Here is a 24,788-nt window from a genome sequence, read left to right as displayed (position 1 = left end):
CACCTTTTCCACCCTTCAAGAGTGTTTATGCCTCCCTTATAAATTTGTGACTCGCACACTGCAGGTTAAGGCCTTTCAAGCAGTGAAAATGTTTAAACTCAGTGCCAATTTAAAATGGCCATGCTGAGTTCAGGTTTCTCAACTGTTTGACTCATGCCTTACCCCCCCACCCTTTCTCCGCTAGTAAAAATGGCATCTACCAGAAATGGGGGTGAAACTTCCATATCCACAATCCACAATATTTAAAGGCCTCTGGAGTCAGTCTGACTCTGCAAAAATCTGGCCCTAAAAGTCCATGGGATAGCAAGCTGGCTAGAAAACAGAACACAGACAGTAGGGGTTAATGTTCAGATAGGCAAAAGGTGAAAAGTTGTGTTCCACATGATCAGTGCTGGGAATACTATTGTTCAGCCTTGACATAGATGATTTGGACTTGGGAATGGAAGAACAGTTTCAAAATTTGTGAATGACACCAAACTGGGAGGGATAGTTAATACAGGGGATTGTAACCAAATACAGGAAGGCATTAATAAACTTGCAAACTGGGTGTGCAATTGGGAAATAACTTCACTATCAATAAGTGCGAGGTGCTATATTTTGGTTAGAAAAGTAAGGAGGCCGCATGATTCTTGAAACATAAGCACCTAAAAAGGCTAAAAGAGCAGAAGGATCTGAATTACAGATACACAAATCACTAAAAGTGGTTATGCAGGTTAATAAAGCCATAAAAAGCAAAGAAAGCATTATGCTTAATTTCCAGAGGGATAGAATTGAAAAAGCAGAAATGTAATGTTAAATTTGTACAGAACATTGGTTAGATCACACTTAGAATACTGTTGCCAGAATTTTCCGGCTGATGTGCGGGTGGCGGAGCCCGCACATCAGCACTTAAAATGATGCGTGCTGATGTCGCGCAAGCGTGCCAACGTCAGCACGCAGCATGGTGATGTTGCAGTCAGTGGGCGCGCTCAGCAGCGGGGCCTTCATCCGTCATTAATTGAAGGCCTCGTTAAGGCCCTTAACTTGCCAATTGTCCTGGATTTTGAGGGGCTCATGTGAACTTCGGGTCGGAGCACAGGCCCAACAGGCAGGCGGGCAGGAGATTTTTTAAGAAAACTCATGCAATATGGGGATATGTGGACTCAGAGGGGTTGTTCATGTTTTACACAAAGTTTTAATCGCTGAAAGTGTTTTAAAGTTGCCTGTGTGATTGTGAGCAGTTCTCATCGATTTCCAAGAGCTTCTTGTGTACTTTGAAACCAGTCTTCAGACAGTAATCTTTCTTGAGCCTGCAGTTTTCCGGAGGCCTCCATTTAGCCTGGGGATATGGGCTCTGACCTCTCCACTGGAGGCAGCTCCCCTGAGGAGGAAGGGAGGGATAGAATAAGGAGGAGGCCAGGACTGAACAATCAGCCTCCAGGGGAGCCACCTTTGGGAGGCCAGGCGCAGGCACAAGGGGCGCAGGGTTAAGAGGTTGTCCAAGGTGCAAGGGGCTGCAGAAGGCGCCACTATCCTGCTGCCAGGGTATACAGGCAGCGAAGCAGCTACCTCAATATGACTGAGCTGCAATGCCAAAGGAGGCTACAACTCTCAAGGGAGACAGTCAACTATATCTGTCAGATGATTGGCCCTGAGATCTCCCCTAACTGTGTGGGTGGACACCCCATGCCAGTGGCTCTGAAGCTCACAGTTGCCCTCCACCTCTATGCCCCTGGCTCCTTCCAGGGCTCGGTGGGTGATCTTTGCGGTGTCTCCCAATCAGTTGTCCACACTTGTGTCAAGCAGGTTACATATGCTCTGGTCAGATGGGTATCCACCTTCATCCACTTCCGCTGCGACCAGGCAAGTCAGGCACAGCGAGCCAGAGGCTTTGCGGCCATTGCTGGCGTCCTCCGCATCCAGGGTGCAATAGACTACACACATGTGGCCATCAAGGCGCCAGCAGGTGAGCCCGGTGCCTTCGTCAACAGGAAGGGTTTCCACTCCATGAACGTGCAGATAGTGTGATCATAGGATGCAGATTTTTCAAGTATATGCAAGGTACCCAGCCAGCTCTGATGACGCCTACATCCTCAGACACTCCCAGGTGCCGGGGCTCTTCAGTGCTCCAGCTCAGCTGGATGGTTGGCTGCTGGGTGACAAGGGCTATCCCCTGCGAAGGTGGCTCATGGCGCCACTACGCCATCCAAGAACAGAAGCTGAGCAGCAGTACAATAGGAACAAGGGCACCACAAGGGCTGTGCTGGAGAGAGCCTTCGGTCTTCTCAAGATGTGCTTCCATTGCCTGGACCACTCAGGGGGCGGACTCCAGTACCCCCCAGATCATGTCTCTCTGATAGTGGTAGTCTGCTGCGCTCTACACAATCTTGCACTGGAAAGAGGGGATGGAATTGACGATGAAGATCTTGACGTCCTGGATGAGGCTGCACATGATGAATCCAGCAGTGGCTCAGAAGATGAGGAAGCACAGGGCGATGATGAGGGGCAGAACGACGGCCCGCTATTACACCAAGGAGGCAGGGACACCCGGGACACTTTAATCCAAAGAACCTTCAGCTAGCTCCACACACATCGATCAGCAAGAACAGCATTGCCTGGCGCTTCCACACGTGTCTCTTAGGTGCTACATCTTCCACCTGTTCAGCTGCAACAAAAGGCTTAGTACAGAAACATCAATGTCCAATCAAACACTCATGATAAATATGTGAAAAAGAAAAATGCATCACAATGATAAGACCCTCAGCCATGGTAACAAAGGTGGACTTTATTCTGTCCAAAAGGAAAGCAAACAACACTCCATTGCAATAAGAAAAATTTGGCTCCCTATTCTAAGGGCAACACAAAATCACCAGTGACATAGCCGGGGAGTGCCTAAGGTGCCTTATGCTTATGTTTTTGGGGGCTACTTCTAGGTGCCGCCCCATCACTCGGAGTGGCTTGAGAGACAGCCTGCTGACTCTGCTGTCCTATTGGCCTCGATGTCCTTGGCGGGTGATCTCTGGCCCGTGGAGCCTGTGATGGCCCCGCCTGGGAGGGAGTGGCCAGTTCCAGAACTGGCACCTCCCCAGTTGTCGCAGCCTCAACGGAAGAAACGTTGACTGGCAGAGGGGTGGAGGAGCTGCTGCCCTTATCCGGAGAGGAGCTCACAGCAACGACAGGCAGCTGCTGCACCGGCGTGAGGTCCCTTTTGACCTCCCTGCTCACCGCAGATGCATGGGCACCGAGTGCCGATGCTTGGTGCCCACAACATCTCCCACATTGGGAATGACCACCCGTGGCCAGTACCGCTGTGAGGGCTTGCAAGTCAGAGTGTATCCCAAGCGTAAAATGTTCCATTCGATTGAGAGTCATCAATCACTCATTGGAGGAAGCCTGACGCTCTGCCCTGAGGGTCAAACCTTCACGTGCACTCTGCCTGGACTCCTCCATCGCAGAGAACAACTGCAGCATTCCCTCATGCAACCCTGCTAGATGCAAACGCACTTCCTACCGCCTGTCATGCAGCTGCTGCATTGGGGACAACTCCAGAGGCACATCATCAGTGCCGGACTCAGCATGTGCCTTGTCCCCTGCAGCCCTCCAGCTGCTGGCGCCATCGGCACTCTCTGTCCCTACCATCTCCTCCAGCGATTGTGATGTGCCCTCTCCACTGTGACCCGGGACACTAGCTGATGCTAAAGTCCCCACTGAGGTGCGTGTATCTGTGCTGGTGCCTAGCTGGCTGAAATGATGTGCCGCAAGTTGCACATGTTGGCCCTCAGGTGTGGAGGGGGGGTTGCGGGGTCAAGGTGTGGGTCGATCTGGTGGTGATGCTGAAATTAACAACAAGGACAGTGCATCAGTTAGCATTCATTCACTTCACCCTTTCATCCCTTTCCCCCCCAGCCTCATAAGTCGCTTACCCTTCAAGACCCTAAGGAGACGAACATTGGCGGGGTAGAAAAGAGTCAAGAGGAGCCCCAACCATTAAACGCACATGCGGACAGGCTGGTCAGATGGCCTCAGGAATGCCACATGGCATGTTATGTACCATAGGAGTGAGGAGAGTGCAGAGGTACCTGACCTGGATGCATTGTTGCCTGGATAGTTGCGGGGCTGAGGAAACATCGCAAACAGTTGCGTCGTTTGCCGTGGATCACAGGAGATTGAGAGGTCACATTATTGGCCTTCATTCCGTTAGGAGGGGTATAGACCAGGTGGACAGAAGGCAACATTTCGCCTTGGCGCAGGGATGAGTAACGTGGTGGCATATATCTAAGTTGAGTGCCATGAGGTTCACAGCTGAGGTGCTGAGGACCTTTTGGACAAAGTAATGTGGGGCGCACTGGCTAAAAGGGTGCTCGGGGTCCCAAACCCCCTAAGATGCAATAACTCTTTGGCTGTGCAGCAGCGATCCAATGGCATGTTAGACCATGGTGATAGTGGTCACAAATGGGATGAGGTGACTTTGGAAGGTGACGGAGATGCAACTCCTCAAGGGGATGAGGGACCTTTATGTATGACCCACACGTCAGAGTGTCTCAGTCTGTGAATGAGCATTGTTTCAGTATTAACAATTGCAGGAGCCATCAGCGGTTTGGATGGTGGGCAGACAGAGTGGATGGGACTGTGGACCTCAAATACCTGCCCGCTGGACCCCAGCCTCGCCACCACCTGTTGCCCTGGCCTCCTGCCTCCTGCCCAGCTCCATGGCCTGCTCTTCAAAGGTTGTAAGGCACTACAGGAGGGCGCGCCCACTTCCAGTCCTCTGGCGCTCCCGGGCATTGTGGTGACTTTTTGCCTGCAAAACAGAGAAGAGGATTTATTGGGGCAGCTCGCTCATGTACTCTGCACACGCACGCCGCACCCCAACCACAGAGGCCCATCTGAGGCCTCCAGCGGCTCCTGTCTACACTACTGGTGATCAGTCCCCAGAAGATAGTACGGCTGGTCCCAACCCCCTCCCCCAACGGACACCTTGGACACGTTCGGCGTCCATCACTTTGAATAACACATGGGTCTTAGCGCCCATGGCAAGGAGACGCAACTAGGTACGGCACCGATGCCGGCAGATGCCACTTGGCCAAAACACCTTGAGGCTCCCCTTCCACCATCTCATTACCATCAATATGACATGTGTTGGAGTTCTGAGTATGTGTCCAGCAGCCTCCCCTGCAGGTTGCCCCCAGACTACTCAAATGCCACAAACACCAACATATGCTGCGGGGAGAACCCTTCTTCTCCTCAGCCACTATGGCTGATGTAAGCATGGTCAGTACCCATTTGCCCAACCAGCGTGCGACAGATGCCCTCTGCAGTAATGACAGCAATACAAATTGGGGGGACACAAAGGCTAAAGCTGCCTTCTGGGTCAAATGGCCAAGACCGACATGGTACTCACCCATCCAGAGCGCAGCAAATCATTGAATCTTTTTCTGCACTGGGTGCCAGTGCGCCATACATCATCATGGGCGCTTACAGCGTCACCCACCTCCTCTCACTTCTGGCTGGTAACATAGGGGGCCCTCCTCCTCCCATCCTCGGATACAGAAGTTGCCGACGGATAGACACCTCTTGGAGGAGGACAGCAAGACATGCATCTGAAAATCGGGGGGGCATATTGGCCCCCGCTGGCCTCTCCTGCAGCCTGCCCCCCTCCTCCTGCTAATGCTGCTGTCCAATTGGTCCTACCTCCCTCTCTCCCTGTGTGGCCATGGTGCACTGCTTCAAGCAGGCTGCCTGGCCACTCTTTATACAGGTTGCCAGCTCCCCATTGGAATCGGCAGTCTGAGGCCTCCCGCCCCTGCGACTATTTTCCTGTTCTCCACGGGAGTCACTTACCCGCTGGGTGGATCTTAATTGGCCCGCCCGCGGAAAATGGCAGCGCGGCCCGTTTCTCCAGCAGCAATCAGCTGCCCGCCCACCGCCGAGTCGGTCGACAAACAGAAAATTCTGCCCTGTGAATAGTTCTGCTCTCCATTTTAAAATAATATGATAATATGACAAAATAATATGAGTGATGCAGAAGTCCATGAGCTCTTGATACTTGATGGGGATCAGGGGTTTGACGAGATGAATGATAGTGGATAAAAATGGTGTGTTATGACATGGCAGGTGATGTGTGCCAGGTGGACCAAATCCACTAGGGAAACTTGGCCACGCTACCACAATGGTTTTCCAATTTGTATTTATTACAAGAAGATTTGTGTACTGAAATCAGAAGCAATGAGTCCACTAACACTTTTAGAGATCTTAAAAAGTAATTGAAAACATTTATTAACAAAGGAAAAGATTTCAAGCACACACATAATATTATAATTTCTTAATACCATAACAAATCTCAAACTACACACTCTCTTTAAGGCAACAGTCCCAAAATATATTTTACATTTGAATAGGCAAGCCAGCAAATTTATCACAGCACCTACTAGACAGTGGAATTCCAAAGGCTTTCCTCCACCTTTGGTTACTGGACATAACAGACTTCTGCAAAAATGGCTGGAGGCTTCCCCAAAATTGTTTTACACTGTCCTGTTAGATCTTACATTCCACCCCCCACCCCAATACAACATAACCTTCCATCTTTCTTTAGACATGTTTCTCTCCCTTTAATCTGTAAATTCCATTGTTCTATATGTATTTAGAAATTTACTTATACAAAAAATATTTCATGTTGCCAATATGGTTAGTACCTTTGGAAAAAATAAACATACGACTTGGCCTTGCTTATCTTGTTAGTTGTAAACATCCCATCATCCCTTTGAAACCCAAAAAATACCCCTTCACTTATCTAAAATTGCAAATTTCCTTCACACCTTACATGTTAAGCCCTCATCCATGCTTACTCATTAGCATTTCACATGCCTTTCACCCCTAACTTCTTTTGATAATTTCAAGCTTGCAGTCTATCTGACTCTAATTCAATTAAATCACACAGTCAGAACCATCAACACTCACACCCATAAACCTATTATACAATAAACCACAATAATATAATGAAAAAGTATGTTAGTTTCATGATAGGTGTGATCATTTCTGGAATAGTAACCAGTTTTATGAGAGAAGTGAGCTCTGAAATTACTGGAAGTAAAACAGAAAATGCTCAAAACACTCAGCAGGTCTGATAGCATCTGTAGAGAGAGTTATAGAGTTAACCGGCTGAACGTTGTCAATGCAGCGGTGAATCCATGATAGGTTGGAAAGCTGCAGGCGAGCCTGCCTTCAGTGTGCCTCCTCTGTGTCTTCACTTGTCCTTGTCCTCGATATGCAGTGCCCACCTGCTACACTATGGCTAATGAGAGGCTGCTGAATTTCAATGGGGGAGACTGCAGAAGGTCTTGCAGGGCGACCTTGTGCATCCTTCATCCTAGAAGGCTGGGCTTTGACTGTACCACCTCAACCTGGATAGCCTGGCTGGCTGATTGTGCAGGCAACATCGAGTGTACTGACAGAGTGGTAATGGTGGGAGAATGAATTCTGCCAATTGGAGAGGGGAAAGGTTTGTTTGCTCCATGGAGCAATGGCCATTCTTTCCGGATGGCATCTCAGCAATCCTAACAATGTGTTGGAAGGTGTATTTCTGGACTGATGGGAGTCTCTTTTTGAACGCTGGCACTGGCAGCCATGATGTCAGCAGTCTGAGCCGGCATGGTACCAAGCTGAGCATTGGGTGGCTTTTCCTTGTGCTGCAATGGAAGCGGAGAGATCAGCCATCAGGCAATATATCATATTTGTGTTCACAAATGTGTTGATGGAGCTGGCCACTGTCATGAAGCTATTAATGTACATAATATTGTTGGAAATTATTTTTTTTACAAAATAGAGGTTTAGTCTGTGGGCCTGCCTTAATTGGATTACAGCCAGCTAGACCAGATGCTTTGATGTATACTATTTTTGAGATGTAGAGAGGTAGAGGTACATTTGCATTTTGTTGAATGGAGCATCCAAGAAAGAGAGTGAAATCTGGCACCTAGCTAGCAGAGGCCAAGCAATGTTTATATTACTAATAAAGCTGGTACTATGAAAGGGGTTTTATTGTTAGAAGAGGTGGAGTTCAAAGGGGTTGGTGATACAATGAGGATTTACATTCAAAGAGATGTGCTGGGTATAATAGATAGCAGTTCGGTGTGTGCAGAACAGAGGTATGTAACATCAAAGCCTGTAAGTCTACCACTGTGCCTGCAAAGGAAGCAAAGTGAAAGGCACCTCATTTTGAATTTGTAAGGTGAAAATGCTTTGTCTGGTGTCTGCTTAAAGTCTATGGGCAGAATCTTCTATTCGGCGTGCAGGGCCCACCCCCACACACCAATGCGTAAGATGATGCACGGTGATGTTGGGCGTGTGTCCTGATGTCACTGCGCATCATTCCGACTTTTAGTTCAGCGGGCGCACACCCAGAGTCGGCTGTGAGCTAGCTGAACTGTCAAAGGCCTGTTAAGGCCATTAATAAACTAATTAAAGTGATTGTCAGGGCTGCCCGTCCAACCTTAAGGTTGGCGGGTAGGCAAAGAGTCCAGGTGGATTTCGCATTTTTCATGAAATCTCATCCACAGATAGGATGAAGTTTCATGAAGGATTTATTAATCAAATAAAATTTTTAATCAAAATTCTTAAACATGTCCCAGCTCCATGCAACGCTGTCACATGAGGGGACATGTCTGAATAATTTTCTTTTTTCATTTTTTTATTGTTTCATTATGAAATTAATCTTCCTGAGGCAGCTCCATGTCTCAGGGAGATTTATGCGCTCTTTTGCACGCATGCGACTCTCCCTCCTTCCACAGCCCGCACAGGTAGCGCTGCTACCGGGTGCACGTAATGCTGGGTGGGTCATAATTGGCCAGCCTACGTAAAATGACGGCGTGTAGCCAATTGCGGGCAGCGATCAGCTCCACACCCACCTATGCCCACTCCCAACTCGCCCGCCTGACGAAGAGAAAATTCTCCCCTATGGGTTGCTATTGCCTTCATGGACATTCATTTGGGAAGTTGTTAAAAGTTATGAGAGTAGCAATATGTAGCCATGTGTATATATTTAACTTGTGTAAATTAATAAATGTCTCATGTAGTTTGATATAAAAACCTCTCGAGAACTGGTGGTCTGATTCCTGAATTTAGAATTGCATCTCAAACATACCACTTAAAAATATAAGTTATGACAGTTGTTTAAAGTTTTCTCTGGGATTTTAAACAACAGCCTTTACCAATTGCAGTGTCATTACAGCCACCAAGCTCCATGCTGGAAAGGATGAGCTTCAACCATTGTGCAAAGCACTTGTAAGGTTGAGGCTCGACACCGCCATGCTCTTTAACAGTGACAGCTGGCCTTCTGGGAGGCCTACCAGTGTACAAAGCATTTCAGTGTGGCTACCCATCCGTCTTCTTCTGTATGTCACCTCACCAAAGCCCTATCTGAATCCACAGCAGCAGAAGTCATATGCAACTGCACTCCCTGGTGAGCTGGCACCTTCACTTCCCAGTGTCCTGGCTGCAGATCATTCATGCATGGTTTCTCACCATATGCAGCTCCTGCCTCTAAACTATCCTGTAAAGCACACACAATGTTAGTATATGAGCTGGAGGCTGCAAGTGTGAGGGCGTGTGACAGCGTTTTTCCATCATCAATCACAGGGTAAGATTGCAGTGTTGGGAATGGGGTGTGGGTGTATGTGGGAAAAGCTGCATGCCTACACCATTTACATCTTGTAAATCAGAAGAGGGAAAAATGGAATGTGAGAAGGATGATTAGGTATGACCATACAATCATCTTTGATATTTTGAGCACTATAATAAACTTCTTTTGGCATTGCATCCACATCCTTAGGGTTATACTGCTGACCTTGGTGTGAAGGTTTCTGTTCCCACTAACTTTGCAGTATCTATCTGGAGGCTCTCATAGTCCCCTGTGGATAGGATCTTTCTCCTCCTGCACCAAAGTTTCCAGTATTGCACTGGAGAACATTGATGTCACTCGCTGGCATGTTATGCCATTCTTATGTATTTCCCTGGTCAAACTCTCTCAAAATAATTTTTAGCATCTGCTCCGGATAAAGTGCCCCTTCTCTGAAAATTGTGTTTGGCCACCACAATTTTGCACCAACTGCTCAGGTGCACAACCACTAAAAAATGTGGGTTAGTGCTAGCTGCAGGCTGCAATCATTACATGAAGTGACACAATGTTTGTGGGCTGCCTGCATCAGAATGAATGGATGCAGGTTAAAGTTGGCCCATTTGTAGGACTATCTAATTTTGCCCCTTTTGCCCAACTTTAGGTTATAGAGAGTTGCGAGTGTGAGGAATGGATTGTGTAGAGAGGGAGAAGACAATGTTTATGGAGAGTAAGTGTGAGGAATGGGTGTGAGATGACACCAGGGTGAGTTTGAGTGTGAATGTTGGCTATTCAAATCAGAATGGGAGGAGATATTTGGAGAGATGGGATGAGAAGAGCTATGAGATGGGAGAGTTGTGCAGGAGAATGCTGAGGAAGTCTGAATGTGGGTCTTGACACCTGAATATGTCACTCACCTTTCCTGCTTTACTGAGGTCAGTGAACTGCTGCTGACACTGTATCCAGGTTCAAGGGATCACACTCCTGCTTCTCACTTCCTCAGCCATTTCCATCCACAGCAACTTGGCTTGAGAGACTCGCTTCTTCCTCCAATCTAGGGAAAGTATCACTTCACTTCAGTCCCTCAGATCCCACAGCAGAACCTCCAGGGAAGAGTCTACGACCAGGCAGCAAAGCAACCTCCCCAGGTCTCCTTTCTATTCCTGTGATTGCTGAGACTTCAGGAATTAATGTTCTCCCACTCGCCTCTCTACATAATCAATTTCTCACATTCACAAATCCCTGTAACTTAAAGGCCCAGGTTATTTTGAATAAGTCTTGACCAGGAGACCATTTGTTTTTTCTTCTTCTGTCTTGCTCATTTAAAGGGACTAAGATACCTTTCCATTTCTTTTCATATTTTTTGTGTTTAGTTAGTTTAATCAATTAATTAGAAATCCATCCTTTAACAGATGTGGTGAGCCATCCAGCCCAAGTTGGTTGGGAAACCTGGAAGTGGGAAGCTAATACTGTAGCTGAGTTAATCAGCCATGGCAAAGTCTGGCTCAAATGCAAATGGCTTCCTGATCACCATTGGCCTTCCTGCTGCGAACAGGTCTGTTCAGATTCCATCCAGAGTGTAAGATGAGAAAGCATGAAGAGTTTGCCAGCTAGTTTTCAGGCTGATGGCAGTCTTGTGTGAATGCCAAGACCACATAACTGTCAGAGCATTATATCTCTGGCTCCTTGGGTAGAGCAATGACAATGGGCCAATTATCGCCCCATCAGTCTACTCTCAATCATCAGTGAAGTAATGGAAAGTGGTCATCAACAGTGTTATCAAGTGGCACTTGCTTAGCAATAACCTTCTCACTGATACTCAATTTGGGTTCCACCAGGGTCACTCAGCTCCCCCCTGACCTCATTACAGCCTTGGTTCAAAATGGACAAAAGAGCTGAACTCCAGAGGTGAGGTGAGAGTGAGTGCGCTTGACGCCAAGGCCTTATTTGACCAAGTGTGACATCAAGGAGCCCTAGCAAAACTGGAATCAATTGGAGTCAAGGGGAAAACTCTCTGCTGGTTGGAGTCATACCTAGCGCAAAGGAAGATGGTTGTAGTTGGTGGGGGTCAATCATCTCAGTTCCAGGACTTCACTGCAGGAGTTCCTCAGGTTAGTGACCCAGGCCCAACCATCATCTGCTTCATAGATGACCTTCCTTCCATCATAAGGCCAGAAATGGAGATGTTCAGTGATGATTGCACAATGTTCGCACCATTCACGACTCCTCAGATACTGAACATTCCATGTCCAAATGCAGCAAGACCTGGAAAATATCCAGGCGTGGGCTGGCAAGTGGCAAGTAACATTTGCGCCACACATTGATCATCTCCAACAAGAGAGAATCTAAACATCGACCCTTAACATTCAATTACATTACCATCGCTGAATCCCCCACTATTGACATCCAGGGGGTTACCATTGACCAGAAACTGAACTGGACTAGCCATATAAATACTATGGCTACAAGAGCAGGTGAGAGGCTAGGAATCCTGCAGTAAGTAACTCACCTCCTGACTCCCCAAAACCTGCCCACCATCTACAAGGCACAAGTCAGGAGTATGATGGAATACTCTCCACTTGCCTGAGTGAGCGCAGCTCCAACAACACTCAAGAAGTTTGACATCATCCAGGACAAAGCAGCCTGCTTGATTGGCACCACACCCACAAACATTCACTCCCTCCACCACCGATGCACAGTGGCAGCAGTGTGTACCAGCTACAAGATGCACTTCAGGAATACATCAAGCCTCCTTCAACATCATCTTTCAAAGGCATGACTGCTACCATCTAGCAGGACAAGGGCAGCAGATAGATGGGAACACCATCACCTGGAAGTTCCCCTCTAAGCCACTCACCATCCTGACTTGGAAATATATTTCCGTTCCTTCACTGTCACTGGATCAACATCTTGGAATTTCCTCCCTCATGGCACTGAGAGTATATCTGCACAACATGGACTGCAGCAGCTCAAGAAGGCAGATCACCACCATCTTCCCAAGTGCAATTAGGGATGGGCAACAAATGCTGGCCCAGCCAGTGATGCCCATATCCCTTGAGTGAATAAACAAAAAAGATTTTCCGACCCCGATACTAATGGGCATTGTCGAAGGCGGAACAGTAACATTTGGAGAACCATTACAAGTCAACGGCTCTCCAAATTTTCCCATCCCACTTGCAACGGTGCCTGCCACGTTGAGGCTGGAAAATCCCACCTAAAATCCCTGGGAGACTATAGGACTGATGCAAGATTAGGAACATTAGGAACAGGAGTGGGCTGTACAGCTCCTTGAGTCTGGTCCAAAGAGGCTACAAAGTGACATAGATAGGTTAAGTGAGTGGACAAAGTGGTAAATGAATTATAATGTGGGCAAACGTGAAATCCTTCATTTTGGCAGGAAGAATAAAAAGAAACTTATTATCTAAATGGTGAGAGATTGCAGAGCTCTGAGATTCAGAAGGAGCTGGGTGACCTAGTGCATGAGTCACAAAAGGTTAGTATGCAGGTACAGCAGGTAATTAGGAAAGTTAATAAAATGTTTTAATTTATTGTGAGGGGAGTTAATTACAAAAGTGGGGAGGTTGTGCTTCAGTTGTGCAGGGCATAAGTGAGACCACATGTGGAGTATTGTGTGCAGTGTTGGTCTCCTTATTTACAGAAAGATGTAAATGCATTAGAAGCAGTTCAGAGAAGGTTTATGAGACTAATACCAGGAATGGATGAGTTGTCTTATGATGAAAGGCTGGACAGGATAGGCTTGTATCCATTGAAATTTACAAGAGTAAGAGGTGACTTAATTGAAACCTTTAAGATCCTAAGAGGTCATGACAGGGTGGATGTGGATAGGATGCTTCCTCTTGTAGGAGAATCTAGAACTAGGGGTCACTGTTTAAAAATAAGGGGTTGCTCATTTAAGGAAGAGATGTGAATTTTTTTCTCTCCGAGGGTTGTCTTTGGAACTCTTTTCCTTAAAAGGTGGCGGAAGCAGAGTCTTTGAATATTTTTAAGGCAAAGCTAGAAAGATTCTTGTTTAACAAGGGGGTAATCGGTTATCAGGGGTAGGCAGGAATGTGGGCTTGAGGTTATATTCAGATCAGCCATGATCTTATTGAATAGCAGAGTGGGCTCGAGGGATTGAGTGGCCTACTCCTGCTCCTAATTCATGTGTTTCAATTAAATTATAGCTGATCTGTACCTCAATGTCATTTTCCCATCCTTACTCTATATTTCTTGATACACTGAAGTAACAAAACTCTATCTGTCTCAGTCTTGAAAGCACTTAGTGCTAATTGTTATAGCACGGCTGGTGGTAACTGCCAAGCTGCCAAATCCCAGAAGGCGAGTTGAAACAGCTGGCAAAATGTTTTTTTGCAATTTGTATAATATGAGGACAGGTTCTGAAATCAGGAAATGATGTCCCAGACTACTTGTGATGACTTTATAGTAAAGTAAATATTTATTAAAAGAATATAGAAAAAAAAAACACAATTACACTTAAACACAAGAATGGCTTCACACAGTAAACATTACTTTAAAACAGTTCCACAAGATCTTAACCAACTACCCTTGAGCTAACCTTGCCCTTTACTTTCAGCAACTATCATTATAGATTTTGAAAATCTATAGAATTCCAATAATTTTTACCACATGGTGCCTTTTTCCCTTGGTGTGTCCTCTGAGGCTGATAGCAACTAGGTCTTCAGGTCTGGCCTCGTTCATACTGTCTTCTTGGAGTTCTGCCCAGCTATCCTGCTGTCTTTTGGGAGAACTGACCAGCGTCCCTGCTGTCTTCTGGGAGATGTGGCCAGCTACCCTGCAGTCTTCTAGGAGATCTAAGCAACTACCCCCTCACATAGGCTTCAATATTTCCTTAAATGTGTTCCTTCCCGTTGATCTCTCTATTGTCTCAATCATTCCCTTCAGTCTTTCCAGAATTGATTACACTCATTCATTACTTTAGCTCTTAGGCTTGTAAAAGCAAACTTACCCTATCTTTACCTCACTTACACCTTTTACAACCTGCATATATCCCCCTTTGAACTACAATATCTCAATTCAAAAACACTCCTGTTATTGCTTTATGTAAAACTCCGATTGAAGTTTTTCTTGGTTCATTAACATATCAAAACCACTTCTTACTGTTGGCTTTAGACTCTTGCAGTCATTCTGGCTCTTAATCCAATTACCATATTTACAACCACCAGTACATAAGAAATATGACAGGGTAATTAACAGACAAAAAAATACAATTTCTTATTTTCTTGACATAATAAAGCTGACTCTGCCAGTGTTTTTCTTCTTGGCTTTCCATCTCCTTCAAACCCAGCTTCCAAGCATGCTAGCAACTATAAACAATAAAAAAAGGGGCAGCCACATTGTTAGGTGTTTATTATAGACCCCCAGATAGTCAGCAGGAAATTGAGGAGCAAATATGTGCACAATTAGTGGTGGTGTGTAAAAACAATAACAATAGGGTAATTATATTAGGTGATTTCAACTTTACCAACAGTAATTGGGATAGACATAGTGTTAAGGGCTTGGATGGAGTAGATTTCTTGAAATGTGTACAGGAGAACTTTTTAGGTCAATATGTAGAGGGTCCAACAAGGGACAGCGCAGTGCTGAACCTAATGCTGGGGAATGAAGCCAGACAGGTGGCTGAGGTGGTGGTGGGGGAGCATTTTAATGATAGCGACCACAACATGGTACAATTTAAGCTTGTTATGGACAAAGAAATAGACAAGTTGTAAAAAAGTGTTTTGAACTGGGGGAGAGCCGATTTTAGTAAAATAAGGCAGGATCTGGCCAAGGTAGACTAGGAACAGCTACTTGAGGGGAAATCTACAGAAGAGCAGTGGGCGAGGGGGGTGGGGTGGGGGGGGCGGGGGGTGGCGTTCAAAAAGCAAATGGGGAGAGTACAGGCCCACCATGTTCCCTCTAGGGTGATAGGAAGGAGTAACAAGCCTAGAGAACCATGGATGACCAGAGATATTCAGGGTACGATGAGAAAGAAAAGAAGGGCTTTTAGCAGGTACAAGGGAAGCAAATCAGCGGAGGCATTAGTGGAGTACTGAAAGTGCAGGGTGGAGCTTAAGAAAGCAATTAGGAGAGCAAAGAGGGATATCAGAAAGCTCTGGCTGGTAAAAGTAGGGAAAATCCCAAGATATTCTATAAATATATCTATGGGAAGAGGATAACCAGGGAAAGAGTAGGGCCCATTAGGGGCCAAGGTGGCAATCTATGGGTGGAGCCAGAGGACATTGGTAGAGTGTTGAGCGAATACTTCACATCCATCTTTACCCAAGAGAATGAGGATGAAGGTATGGAATTCGGGGGGAGGGACTGCGAGGTTCTTGAGCAAATTGACATAGGGTTTGACAAGGTATTGGAGGTGTTGGCAGGCTTAAAAGTGCGCAAATCTTCAGGTCTGGATGATTTGTGTCCCAGACTGTTGAGGGAGGCAAGTGAGGAGATCGCAGGGGCTCTGGCCCAAATTTTAATTCCTCTCTGGCCACGGGAGAGTTGCCAGAGGACTGGAGAACAGCTAATGTGGTTCTGCTATTTAAGAAGGGCTGTAGAGATAAGCCAGGGAACTGCAGACCAGTGAGTCTCACGTCAGTGGTAGGGAAACTATGGAGAAAATTCTGAAGGAGAGAATCTACCTCCATTTGGAGAGGCAAGGTTCGATCAGGGATAGTCAGCATGGCTTTGTCAGAGGGAGGTCATGCCTAACAAATTTGATTGAATTTTTTGAGGAGGTGACCAGGTGTGTAGATGAGGGTAGTGCAGTTGATGTAGTTGATATGGATTTCAGCAAAGCCTTTGACAAGGTCCCACATGGGAGACTTATAAAGAAGGCAAATGCACATGGGATACAGGGTAATTTGATAAGGTGGATTCAAAATTGGCTTAGTTGTAGGAGACAGACGGTGATGACAGAAGGATGCTTTAGTGACTGGAAGCCAGTGTCCAGTGGCGTACCACAGGGATCTGTGCTGGGTCCCCTATTATTCGTCATTTATACAAACAACATAGATGACTATGTGGAGGGTAGGATTAGTAAGTTTGCGGATGACACAAAGATTGGCCGGGTGGTTAACAGTGAGATTGAATGCCTTGGGCTACAGGAAGATATGGACAGGATGGTCAAATGGGCAGATAAGTGGCAGATGGAATTTAACCCTGAAAAGCGTGAGGTGATACACTTTGGAAGGAGTAATTTGACAAGGAAGTATTCGATGGTACGGCATGACACTAGGAAGTTCGGAGGAACAAAGGGACCTTGGTGTGTGTGTCCATAGATCTCTGAAGGCGGAGGGGCATGTTATTGGGGTGGTGAAAAAGGCATATGGGACACTTGCCTTTATCAATCAAGGTATAGATTACAAAAGTAGGGAGGTCATGTTGGAGTTGTACAGAACCTTGGTGAGGCCACAGCTGGAGTACTGTGCGCAGTTCTAGTAGCCACATTATGGGAAGGATGTGATTGCACTGGAGGGGGTGCAGAGGAGATTCACCAGGATGTTGCGTGGATGAAACATTTAAGTTATGAAGAGAGGTTGGATAGACTTGGGTTGTTTTCGTTGGAGCAGAGAAGACTGAGGGATGACCTGATCGAGGTGTACAAGATTATGAGGGGCATGGACAGGGTGGATAGGGAGCAGCTGTTCCCCTTAGTTGAAGGGTCAGTCATGAGGGGACACAAGTTCAAGGTGAGACAGCAGGAGGTTTAGGGGGGATGTAAGGAAAAACCTTTTTACTCAGAGGGTGGTGACAGTCTGGAATGCGCTGCCTGGGAGGGTGGTGGAGGCGGGTTGCCTCACATCCTTTAAAAAGTACCTGGATGAGCACTTGGCACATCATAACATTCAAGACTATGGGCCAAGTGCTGGTAATTGGGATTAGGTAGGTCAGGTGTTTCTCACGAGTCGGTGCAGATTTGATGGGCTGAAGGGCCTCTTCTGCACTGTGTGATTCTGTGATTCTGTGATATTTTATAATGTAGAGTCTAGACTTAATTTTCTTTGAACTGCATTCCAGACTGGTCAAAAAATATCCTAGAATAAAGAACAAGTAGATATTGTACACCAAAATAGTGCATCTCAAACAAATATTTCTGCTTCCCTTAACATGTCGACATCCTCTGTATGATAAATGAGAAAAATATCCTATTTCTGTCAGCGTAATCTTTAGCATGTCTAATGCATCACTGACCTATATCATTCTTCATTCTAACAAACTAATAGTAGTGTCATGTTATGTGAAGAGCAGAGCTACTATCTTTCAAATATAATCAGTGAGTTTTATGAGGTGACATAGTGCAGTATAACACTATACTGAAAGATTGTTGGTTAACAATAGATGTTTTCTATTCTTGATTTAGGTAACACTGCATTGTAATGGTATGTGAGGTAAAGAATCTGTTTGTGGGCTAGGTGTAATAATATTGAGAACCTGCCTTTCATAAAGGGATTTATGATTTTCTTACATATTGCACATAACACATTTAGACCCCCTTTCTCCCTCTTTCACCCATAATGGCCTGCTTAACTTTCAAAGTAACCACCTCTAAATGACTTTGCTCTGATATTGGAGCTTGTGGCACCTCTGCAGCTGATTAACAAAATCTCCTGCCAGTTGCAATACATGAAAATGTTTGTTGGCTTTCTGAGCTGTTGAGAAGAATTGTTTTGAATTATATTTAATGATCCATATACTCCCAATATGACAGTAGCATGTAAAAGCCCATAGTCTTATTGCTGCCCTGTCTCTATTCAGGTGGCTCATTGAGACTTCAAATTGCCCAATCCCATATCTTTGTATTAATATTAAGTTAAAATCTACTTAATTTCGTGTGCAAGAAAAACAAATCTAAAACATTCTGCTCCGCCCACGCCAATAATACCCCAAATTCTAATGTTCTTCTTAAACAATAATTTGTGTGAAATCTTTTGCAGTGTGCTAAGTTGAATGTCTATCCCGCAGCAGCATGAATGTTAAGGCATTCCAGAACTCGAGGGTCATGTAACTGTTGGGCATGGACCAGTAGTAAATGTGTTGGAAGATTGACACCCTGTGATATGGAAACTTGGATTATATACCTACGAAAGAGAACTCAAGAAGCTCCTTAGGGTGTGTGATTGTTTATACTGATTTCTAGATGCAGGCAGTAATGAATGCAGAATTGATCATTCTACTTTATTCTGTGGAGAAGGCCCAAAACTCCTTGTGCCTGTATCTGTCCTGTGGACAAAAAGGAAGTTTTGGTATCGGGCTGCTCCATTGTTTGCACATACATTTTAATTCCTATCCCCATATTTGTCTTGCCATCTACTCAGCCCCACACAATATTTAGAAAGGTTGGTAATAATTTCTATTCCCAATTTTAATAAATAGGTACATCTTTTTAAACAAATACAAGCAATTTAAAGGCATTCAGAACCAATTTGTTATGAGCAGGGTCTCACATCAGTTTTGGAGGTACTTCAAATTTAGAACAGAAAGTAGTTAGAGAGAAGTGCCACATGAGCCTGGATAATGATTGTAAAAAGGATGAAGGGCGCTTCGTGGGTGCTGAAATTATGAGAACATTGAGGAAGAAGCATGCTGGCCTGTAAAGAGTTGGAATGGTATACCTACTCATGCTTTATTTTAACAATATCACTTTGCACTGCTTGCCAACAACACTTCATTGTAAACTTGTTGCAGGAGGATAGTTTATTCTTTATTCATTCACGGGATATGGGCTTCACTGGCTGGGCCAGCATTTACTGCCAATCCCTAGTTGCCCTTGAGAAGGTGATGGTGAGCTGCCCCCTTGAACCGCTGCAGTCCATATGGTGTAGGTACACACACAGTGCTGTTAGGAAGGGAGTACCAGGATTTTGACCCAGCGACAGTAAAGGAATGGTGATATATTTCCAAGTCAGGATGGTGAGTGACTTGGAGGGGAACTTCCAGGTGGTGGTGTTCCCAAGTATCTCGCTGTCCTTGTCCTTCTAGGTGGCAGTGGTCGTGGGTTTGGAAAGTGCTGTCGAAGGAGCCTTGGTGAATTCCTGCAGTGCTCCAAGCTTCTTGAGTGTTGCGGGAGAGGCACTCATTCAGGCAAGTAAGGAACATTCCATCACACTCGTGACTTGTGTCTTGTAGATGATAGACAGGCTTTTGTGAGTCAGGAGGTGAGTTACTCATCGCACGATTCCTATACATGCCTTTGTAGCCACAGTATTTATTTGGCTAGTTCAGTTCAGTTTCTGGTCAATGGTAACCCCCAGGGTGTTGATAATGGAGGATTCAGTGATGGTAATGCGATTGAACATCAAGGGGCAATGGTTCGATTCTCTCTTGTTGGAGATGGCCTGGCACTTGTATGACACGAATGTTACTTGCCACTTGTCAGCCCAAGCCTGAATATTGTCCAGGTCTTGCTGCATTTGGGTACGGGCTGCTTCAGCGAATGGTGCTGAACATTGTGTAATTATCAATGAACATCCCCATTTCTAACCTTATGATGGAAGGAAGATCATTGATGAAGCAGCTGAAGATGGTTGGGTTGAGGACAGGACCCTGAGGAACTCCTGCAATGATGTCCTTGAGCTGAGATGACTGACCTCCAACAACCACAACTATCTTCCTTTGTGCTAGGTATGACTCCAACTAGTGGAGAGTTTTCCCCCTGATTCCCACTGACTTCAGTTTTGCTGGGGTTCCTTGATGCCACACTCAGTTAAATGTGGCCTTGATGTCAAGGACAGTCACTCTCACCTCACCTCTGAAGTTCAGCTCTTTTCCCCATGTTTGAACCAAGGCTGTAATGAGGTCAAGAACTGAGTGGCCCCGGCGGAACCCAAACTGGGCATCAGCAAGCAAGTTATTGCTAAGCAAGTGCCATTTGATAGCATTGTTGATGACCCCTTCCATTACTTTACAGATGATTGAGAGTAGACTGATGGGGTGGTAATTGTCTGGGTTGGATTTTTCCTGCTTTTTGTGTACAGGAGATACCTGGGCAATTTTCCACTGGTAGATGCCAGTGTTGTAGCTGTACTGGAACAGCTTGGCTAGGGGCACGGCAAGTTCTGGAGCACAACTCTTCAGTACTATTGCCGGAATATTGTCAGGGCCATAGCCTTTACACTATCCAGTCCATCCAGCCATTTCTTGATATCACTTGGATTGAATCGAATTGGCCGAAGACTGGCATCTGTGATGCTGGGGACCTCGGAGGAGGCTGAGATGGATCATCCACCCGGCACTTCTGGCTGAAGATTGTACCAAATGCTCCAGCCTTATCTTTTGCACTGATGTGCTGTGCTCCTCCATCACTGAGGATGGGATATTTCTAGAGCTTCCTCCTCCAGTGAGTTGTTTAGCTGTCCACCACCATTCACAACTTGATGTGGCAGGACTGCAGAGCTTAGATCTGATTCATTGGTTATGGGATTGCTTAGCTCTGTCTATTACTTGCTGCTTATGCTGTTTGGCATGCCAGCAGTCCTGTGCTATAGCTTCACCAGGTTGACACCTCATTTTTAGGTATGCCTGGTACTGCTCCTGGCATGCCCTCCTGCACTCTTCATTGAACCAGGGTTGATGGCCCTGGCTTGATGGTAATGGTAGAATGGGGGATATGCCAGGCCATGAGGTTAAAGATTGTGTTTGAATACAATTCTGCTGCTGATGGCCCACAGCGCCTCACAGATGCCCAGCCTTGAGTTGCTAGATCTGTTCAAAACACGGTGGTAGTGCCACACAACATGATGGAGGGTATCCTCAGAGTGAAGGCAGGACTTCGTATCCACAACAACCGTGCAGTTGTCACTGCTACCAACACTGTCTTGGACAGATGCATCTGCAGCAGGCAGGTTGGTGAGGATGAGGTTAAGCGTGTTTTTCCCTCTTTTTGGTTTCTTCACCATCTGCTGCAGACCCAGTCTAACAACTATGTAATTTAGGACTCAGTCAGTAGTGGTGCTGCTGAGCCACTCTTGGTGATAGACATTGAAGTCCCCCACCCAGAGTACATTCTGCACCCTTGCCACCCTCAGTGCTTTCTCAACATGGAGGAGCACAAATTCATCAGCTGAGGGAGGGCAGTATGTGGCAATCAACAGGAGGTTTCCCTGCCCATGTTTGACCTGACACCATGAGATTCATGGGATCCAGAGTCGATGTTGAGGACTCTTCCGACTTTATACCACTGTGCCTGCCACCTTTACTGGGACTGTCCTGTCCTGTCAGTGGGTGGGACATTATCTGTAATGTATGATTCCCTGAGGCTTGACTAGTCTGTGAGACAGCTCTCCCAATTTTGGCACAAGCCCCCAGTTGTTTGCACAGTTGACAGGGCTGAGATTGCCATTGTTGTTTCCTTTTTTGTGACTTTGTGGTAGTTTGATATAACTGTGCAGGTCAGTAGACGAAGAAATGCTGTGGTGAAGAAAGGCATTTAAGGGGGTGCCACTGTGGGTCTGGAGTCACATGTAGGCCAGACCATGGCAGATTTCCTCCCCTAAAGGGCATTAGTGAACTAGGTGGATCTTTACAACAATTGACAATGGTTTCATTGTCCAGATTTTTATTGAATTAAAACCCCACCATCTGCCGTGGTGGAATTCGAACGCAGGTTCCCCTGAGCATTACCCTGGGTCTCTGGATTACTAGTCCAGCAACAATACCACTATGCCATCGCCTTCCCAGCAGGGGTGCCAAGGAAAACAGGACCTTTGAACAAGTGCTTTCTGTGCATTGGCATTCTGACAATTCTTCAGCATTTTCCAAATTCGCAGGGACTTCCACCATTTTATTAAAAGCTCTGTACTTTTGTCATATGAATACGTTTTCTTTTTTGCCCATTACATCTCACAAGGTAAGTACACAACACAGGCTGTCACTAAAGCTGCGTGTATATAAGTTCACAAATTCATATAAAGTTGCTGTTTGGCTGGTTGGTTGGGTAATGCAGATTTTCCCTCCTTGCAATGTACGTCCCTTTTCTACCTACTTACACAAAACAGCAAGCAGTACATGAAGGTGGGAGGGGAGATGGGAGAGGGGGCTTAGCTCATCTAAGACCATTGACTACTAATGAAGGGCAGTTATTCTACGCAATGGAAGGGATGTGGAATGGAGGCCTTTACCCTTCCCCTTTCGCTGCACACCCCTCCCCATCACCCCGCACACACCCCACCCCCCCATTCCCCATTCCACACTCCCTTCTGGTGTCCACCCGGGAATAAAGTTGCCTCTAAGCCACTTGTAACTGCACTTTCAAATTCCCAATTATCTAGCCTTCCTTCACCACAGCGTTTCTTCATCTACTGACCTGTTCAATCACATGTGTACCTCCACCTTTAATGGCCAAATTTCCTTCCTCTCTTTCACCTTGGTTGCCTCCACCCCTGACTACGCCCCCCCCACACCATTCCCACCCCCACCCCCGATACAGACCTCATCCCCACTAGCTTAAGTTCAAGAGGTGGAGGCTTGACATTCATGCCAGCTAAGTAGTTTAGTTATTTAGCTATTCATTGCCAAATCTGGATGGGCCACAGAAAGCAGATTCTGTTCTCCTTGGCCAAAACTGTTCACTATTCCAGGATTGGAAAGGTAACTCCCAGCTTCTCTTCTCTACCACAAACTGTCTTCTTAAATTCCTCTCCCATGTCTCCTGCACCGCACCTCCAGTAACAAGGAGCTCATGGACTTCTTTGTGATGAGGGCTCAGACCACTTGATCAGCTGCCTCTCCCTCTCTTCTACCAGCCAACCAGGCCTCAGTTCCCTTGATGTTCCCTCCTGGTCGAGCCTTGAACTCTCCTATTTCTCTAATTCCTCTCCTTTCTCCAACCATACCCTCTCCTAGATCATCTTGTCCCCGAGACCCACCTCCTGCTACCTCAACCCTATTCCCACTAAACTGTTGATCACCCAGTTCTTTTCCTGGCTCACCTATTAGCTGACATTGTTAAGATTTCTCTGTGTTCATTACCCTTTTAATCTGTTGTCATCACACCTTTCCTCAAAAAATCCATCCTTGGCCTTTCTGTCCTTGAAAACAAACACCCATCTCCAATCTTTCATTCCTCACTAAAGTCCTCGAACATGTTGTCACCTTCCAAATCCAGGTCCATATTTCCCAGAATTCCATGTTTAAATCGCCTCCAATCAGGATTCCACACCACTGAAACATGCCTTATCAACCTCACAAATGATATCCCATGCAACTGTTATCATAATAAACTATCCTTCCTCATTCTTTTTTGTCCTGTCTGCAACCTTTGATACAATTGATCACAGCATCTTCCTCCAACGCCTCTCCTTTGTCACCCAGTTGGATAAGACTGCACTCACCTGATTCCATTCCTATCTATCCAACCATAGCCAGAGAATTGCCTGCAATGCTTCTTTTCCCACTCATGCACCATTACCTCTGGTGTCCCTCAAGTATCTATCTTTGGTTCTATCCTATTTGTCATCTACATGATGCCTTTTGGCCACATCATCCAGAAACACAAAGATAGGTTCCACATGCCATTGATGACACTCACTACTTCACCATCACCTCTCTCGGCTCCTCTGCTGTCTCTAATTTGTCACACAGCATGTCTGACATCCAGTGCCGGTTGGACAGAAATTCCCTCCAACTAAATATTCGGAAGACCAAAGTCATTTGACCGTAAGACCAGAAATTCTATTCCCTTGTCATTGACTTCATCCTTCTCCCTGACAACTATCTGAGTCTAAATCAAGCTATTTGCAAACACGATGTTGTTTTTAATGCTAAGTTGAACTCCATCACCAAGACTGCCTGCTTCCACCTTTATTGTTCCTGTTGATTGAAATTGGCTCCTGGTTCATCAACACCTCAATTTTAAAATTCTTACCCTTGTTTTCAAATCCTTCCATGGCCTGTCCCTCCCTATCTCTGCAACTTGCTCTAGCTCCACAGCACTCCGAGATCTCTCTGCTGCTCAAATTCTGTCCTCTTGCGCATCCCCAATTTTAATCACTCCACCTTTGGCGTTCTTTCCTTCATCTGGCTAGTCCATAAACCCTGAAATTCCCTCCCTTAATCTCTCCACCTCTCTTGCCTCCTTTAAGACTTTTCTCAAAACCTAACTCTTTGCCAAGTTTTCAGAGATCTGCTCCAATGCCTCCTTCTCTAGTTCAGTGTCAAATTATTTTTGATAACGATGTAAGAT

This window comes from Cetorhinus maximus, chromosome 13 (assembly GCF_964194155.1).
Source record: "Cetorhinus maximus chromosome 13, sCetMax3.hap1.1, whole genome shotgun sequence".
Taxonomy (NCBI): Eukaryota; Metazoa; Chordata; class Chondrichthyes; order Lamniformes; family Cetorhinidae; genus Cetorhinus; species Cetorhinus maximus.
Note: the sequence above shows the minus strand (reverse complement) of the source record.